Below are 6,045 nucleotides of genomic sequence, written 5' to 3'. Positions count from 1 at the left end.
TTCTTCATGGGTGAAATTCAGTGAAGTCAGTGGGGGTGAGTGTAGCAGGGTTAATTATGCTTCCCTGAATTCCCCCATCGTTTCTACAAGTTATATTGTAGTTTCCCACGCCTCTGAGGTACAGTAGGTTGTAGGGGGGTGTGGCTTGGGTGTGACAGGGGTCGGTTCCCACGCTGAAGACCCCTTAAGTGTTCATGTAGCCCCCTCTTCTGCCTCTTTTGCTACTGTCCTGAGGCAGAGGTATGTGGAGTCTTGCATACAATACATCATATCTTTTATTTATGCTTTTATGGTTACTTGTATGGTGCATTTTTCACATAGAACTGTTTTCTGGTGTTGCACACCTTATATAATGAAGTTATGTTTATTTAATCACTGTTTTATGTTAGCTCGTTATACAATGCACATTACCTCAGTTCTACATGCTACAGTCTGCTAACGTGGCTGCAGGTGTAGCGACGTTAACTAGTTAGCTTACAGACTTTCATACTGGTGAATTGACTGAAAGCATTTAAACATGGTTTACCTGTTTGATTGGCAGGAGCTGTGATGCGACTGGCTCGCTCCCTGTCTGATGTGTTTGTTTGGTCTTATATTTCAGGTATGCCATGTTTGTTTAATGTACTTTTGTTATTGTCTATTCACATGTACTTTTGTGGCGACGCTGTTAACTGCGTGTCTCGTAGTCTTGCCGCACGCCTCTTTTGCTACTGTCCTGAGGCAGAGGAGCTGTGATGCGACTGGCTCGCTCCCTGTCTGATGTGTTTGTTTGGTCTTATATTTCAGTAAAAGAGTCAAAGACCAGGTCGGTTGTGGCGTCTCTTATTATACACAACACAACGCAGAGAACGTGGTAGAGGGAAAACTACCTCTGTTACACTAGGCTACTAACAGGGGCCAAGTGAGTTAGCTGCTACGTGATGGTTTTCTAATGGAAAATATATAGGCTACCTGAAAGATAGCCTGTCTATGATGCATCCTAAACACATGGCACATTTCTGCTTAAGTCTCAAAAAGCATCAGAATCAACGTTCATTCCAAATGAATTATGTCTGCTTTAATTATGGCTGCTTTAGCCACAGACCTTGAGCTACTGTACAGTGGGTTGGGTTCCATTTAGAAGTGTCCACTTCATTCACCCTTTCCGTGATTCACACAGCTACGTGAATGTATTAGCCTACTACTGATATGCAAAACTATTAACTTTTCGCCTAGAGGTGGCAGCTTAAGTCTGCTTGATACTGTAAGCCATTGGTTCCCAAATGAGATTTTATTTGGGTCGCCAGCATAGCCTAGTGACAATTTGTGTTGTGTAATAGGCCATAGGGCCTACCTTATATAGCTTATAGTTTGTTAACAGCCACGGTTTTGTCCCTTTATGCATTTTTGCATTTAGAAAAGCTCTGAAACCGGGGGGCGAACACGTCGCAGGGGGGGGGCGCCAGTGCGTGGATATCTCAATCGCAAAATTAAACAATATTTCTGTGGGCGACTCAAAACTTTGGTCGCCGAGAGGCTGAGTAGGGGAGACTAACTTGCCCGACGCGCTGTTCAATAACTTCCAGTAGCGATAAAGTTAAGTTCCTTTATTGTAGAAAACAGTCATCTCCAGAATATCCAACACAGCTCAGTATCAGTACATGAACGTCAATAAATCCAGTTCTTAAAATCCACAAGTTTCATGTATTCCACAACAGCTTATTCCATTCAACAGTCATCAAAATGCGGTCAGCAAAAAGTAAGGCTTCCCCCATCACCCCCTCTCTGTTCATTCACAAAAACACCTAGGTAATATTATGAACCTTGCCGCCACCAACACCACGTGACCCAATTATCGTGAGCAACCACAGGTGCATAACACAGACGTCATCTGACCCCAACATTCCAGCCCCTAATTATTACAGTTATTACGCAGTAATAATAATACATCACAAATTCTGCATAAGACAATACAAAAACATTCAAGGGTGGTGGTTCTTTTTGTTGGTTCCTTTTGTTTGCTTTTTTAATGTTTTTTTTTTATTTCAGTCATTGGCCAGAGGTTACCAGCACATCGCCAAATATCAATGCGTCAGTAATGTCTCGTGAGTCCTGAGGTCATGTCGAATGATGTGCTCTTTGTGCAGATCCTCTGGATGAGGTTATTCATAAAACCAGCGTAATCTTGGTCTTTGGAAACCTTTGATCCTCCTCTTCCGGTTAATTGCACGTTGCTCTGCTGTCTTATTAGACATTGTCGAATCTCTGTCTAATGGCCCACTCACCGTCCAACCAGTCTTGATGGCATATGGACCTTTATTAACACTCTGGATGACCTCCAAAGGTTCCAAGGCTTGGGGCATGTTCATACCTATCAAAAGCTCAACCTCTGCTTCTATATCAGGCAGATGAACCTGCTTCAAGTGTGGCCAGTCACTCAGATTCTGCTGTCTTGAGATGTTACATCTGTTAACGGGCATTTTACGCTGTGTGAAAAGATTTGGCATTTCCCAAAACAAGTTGCCATCCAATCCAGACACCTCCAAGTCTGAAACAATACAGCTGTCCACAATCTTTTCTTGTCCCATCGTACGCAAGAGAATCCTCGTTTTTCTCCCAGAAAGATTCAACCCATCCATGAGACCCACTGTGCAAAAGGGTGCTGAACTCCCTTGGTCTAGAAAGGCGTATGTTTCGATTATTTTTTGGCTTTTCTTTGACTTTACCTTTACTGGGACGATGGCAAGCTTGCAGTCTTGCTCACCGGCCCCAGTAAGACCACTTGTCTGGACTGCAACAAGAGAACGATCTGCATCGTGATTAAGATCATCATTCCTCTCTCGGTGGATTCTGAGTATACTGGGGTGTCTTAAGTTACAGATTTTACATGAGAGGCATTTCCTACATTCTTTACTGATGTGCCCAGGACACAAGCAGCCGAAACAGATACTATTCCTTTTAAGAAAGGCAATCTTCTCATTGTGTGGCTTGTCATCCAGTAGAGTAAACAACTGAAGTATGTGTGCACCTTTGCAGTAGAGGCATTTCCCTTCAGGTAAGTATCCATTTCTAACATTTTCCTCTGTTTGACGCTCTTTCTCCACTGAGGTGACAGTCGTGGCAAAGCTACTTCCTCTAGCCTTTGGCTGAGGTGAGTGCCTTCTTCTGACACCATCTTTAGCAGTTGCTTGAGTAGGTGGAACTTCACATAATTTCCCAAAGACCGGATCTGTGGCAATTTTCACTTGACGCTCAAGGAAGACAACAATGTCAACAAATGCAGCTCTGCGGTGATACTGTGATGAATATCCCATGCCACTGTTCGCCACTTATCTTTTAACTCATAAGGCAATCGTTTAATCACAGCAAGCATATTGGAGGGAGTATTTAATTCATTAAGACCTTGATCCTCATCCATTGCATTGCAACACCGACGCAAAAAGAGACTATATGCCTGAAGAGACTTCACATCCTCTGATCTAATTAATCTCCATGAATGTATTATATCCAAGTATGCAGATGCAATGACATGCTCATTTCGAAAATGTCAATTTAACAAAGTCTTTGCCTTCATATATCCAGTACCATCGGCCATATGTTGACAGCTTCTAACAAGTTCATTAGGTTGCCCCCTGGTGTACCGTGCTAGGTAATGCAGGCAGTCGTCAGAGTTGTCAGCCTTTGCCTCTATGACCTTTTCAAATAATCGCATAAAAGTATGGAAGTGCAGAGGGTCACCGTCAAATGTTTGAATTTCTCTTTTTGGGAGTTGTGAAAGACTTTGTTGACGCACCAACATACTAGTTATTTCATTTTGTTTCTCCATTACAGACAATATATACTGATTCCCGTTAAGTGTTTGAGAAGGTCTCGGTTGAATTTCTGGAAATATAGCATTTTGGATTACATTCCATGACGGATCTGAAGGCCCCTTGTGGAGATGTGTAAACTTACTTGTCATGGTTTGTTGCCTTGTACTTAACTTAGGTGCTGTCTGTCCAATTAACATTTGTTTCTTTCCATTATGTTCATGTGACACAAAGGTATCAGCATCAAGGGTGTCAAAGGTTTTTCTTTTGGTTTGAAAATATGATTCCATTCCGTTTGACCTCCGTGAAGCGGCACTTTGGACAACGGATCCAGTTCTCAGTACATTCACCTTTGCAACAGACGCCGCTATATCCTCTTCGATTTGTAGCTGCTCCTTCCTTCTCCTCAGTTGCTCTTCCTGTTCCTCAAGAGCGTGCTTTTCTTTGAGCATGCATTGACGGGCATACAAGGCGGCCACTTCAGCCTCTGCTTTGAGCAGTGCAGATGAGGTTGTAGATATGTTTGATTTTAAACCACTACCAAGATTTGATATGCTGTCACATGGCAATATTTCATCCTGGATATCATATTGTGGATTGAGAACAGATTGAGGTTCCTTTTCTATTCCATTTTGAACACCACTTTCTGCCTCTGGTGGAACTTTCTGGGGTAGCTCTACATCCTGGGTTGGTTCTAATGGCCTGCTTGGATGTTTATCTAGTTCTGAAAGCCATATTTTAACATCCTCTGTGAAATCCTGGCTGTATTTAGTGATACTGGAGAACCATGTATTTTGTTTGTCACGTTCATCAGAGGGAATTAAAGGAATCAAAGATTCATGTAATGAACTAGCATTTTCAGACAACTCCATTAATTTGTTGAGCTTTGACCTGTGAAGCATTTTTATCATCCTTCATAAGCTCTTTAAGCAAGGGTATTATACTCTTAATTTTGTCTACTTCCCTTTTACGTTCTTTCTGAATTGCTCCAATTTTGTTTGCAAGAGCCTTTTCTGTGAGGGTGTTTGGCCTTTTATTTATCATTTTCATTTTTGTCAACAATAACCAGCTGTTGATCCAGTCATTTTATACTCGCGAGACAATGAGCATCGATACAAATTTCAACAGAAAACAACAATGTCAATAGCCACAGCAATCTCTGAGCAGAGGGTTGTTTGATCAACACATGGAAGCAAAAACCACACACGTCAGATATTCAGTGTTCTTAAGGCAAGCGGCCTACACGACACCAAGCAGCAGCAGCAGCCGCCATATAGGCCTATTCAAACAGACGTCTTCTCGTTGCAGTAACCGATTCAAAGTAGGCTAAACTGCGTTCCAAACCGTAAGCAGATTACATACCACCGCCTTCCGTAGGCATGCCGCGATTCTGTCTGACTGGCCGCTTTCGTAGATGAAAGGTAGAAGCCTAATCGTGAGTGGCCTCGTGGCTTCTCAGCGTTTGTAGAAGGCTCCGTTGCTGAGTTTTTTGCTGACAAATGTGGGCGACTCAAAACTTTGGTCGCCGAGAGGCTGAGTAGGGGAGACTAACTTGCCCGACGCGCTGTTCAATAACTTCCAGTAGCGATAAAGTTAAATTCCTTTATTGTAGAAAACAATCATCTCCAGAATATCCAACACAGCTCAGTATCAGTTCATGAACAGTCTCGCAACGCATTTCATGGAGGCCCTTTTGGACATGTCAGTTATTTGCACCACTGGGCAAAACGGCATTTTGTTTTAGACTACTGGTATTTAATTTGTGCATTGACAATAAAGCTGAATATCATATGAACTAGATGACTAAACTTATGAATATGTAGAAGAAGAAACATTCACAAAAATCCATGGCATGACCTCTCTTCTTGATAGCTGTTGAAAACTGCATGGAACTGACAGGGATTGTTTTGTTTAATAATAATAAATAAATAAATACATTATGCTGCTACCTTCTGCTTTTCCCAAATACAATGTAGCCTGCAGGTGTACCTTTCATCAGTCCAGTTGCAATGGATGGACTGTGATGAACTGCCCTACTTGTGATTGTTTAGAGATTTTAAAGGTTTTATAACAATGCTACAATTTTTTTGGCAAGTGCTACAAATCTATTCACCTTTGCAGCGCCAGTAGGCAACTTTGTGTGCGGAATGTGTGCAAACACACATTCCAAACAAGCATACACAAAAGTTTCAAGAGTGGGGGATGGAGTAGAAGATGGAGACAAATTCATTAATATGATTTATTTTCGCGGAATGGA

The sequence above is a fragment of the Alosa alosa genome, chromosome 6, assembly GCF_017589495.1.
Source record: "Alosa alosa isolate M-15738 ecotype Scorff River chromosome 6, AALO_Geno_1.1, whole genome shotgun sequence".
In the NCBI taxonomy this organism is placed as follows: Eukaryota; Metazoa; Chordata; class Actinopteri; order Clupeiformes; family Clupeidae; genus Alosa; species Alosa alosa.
This window is presented reverse-complemented; position numbering follows the sequence as displayed.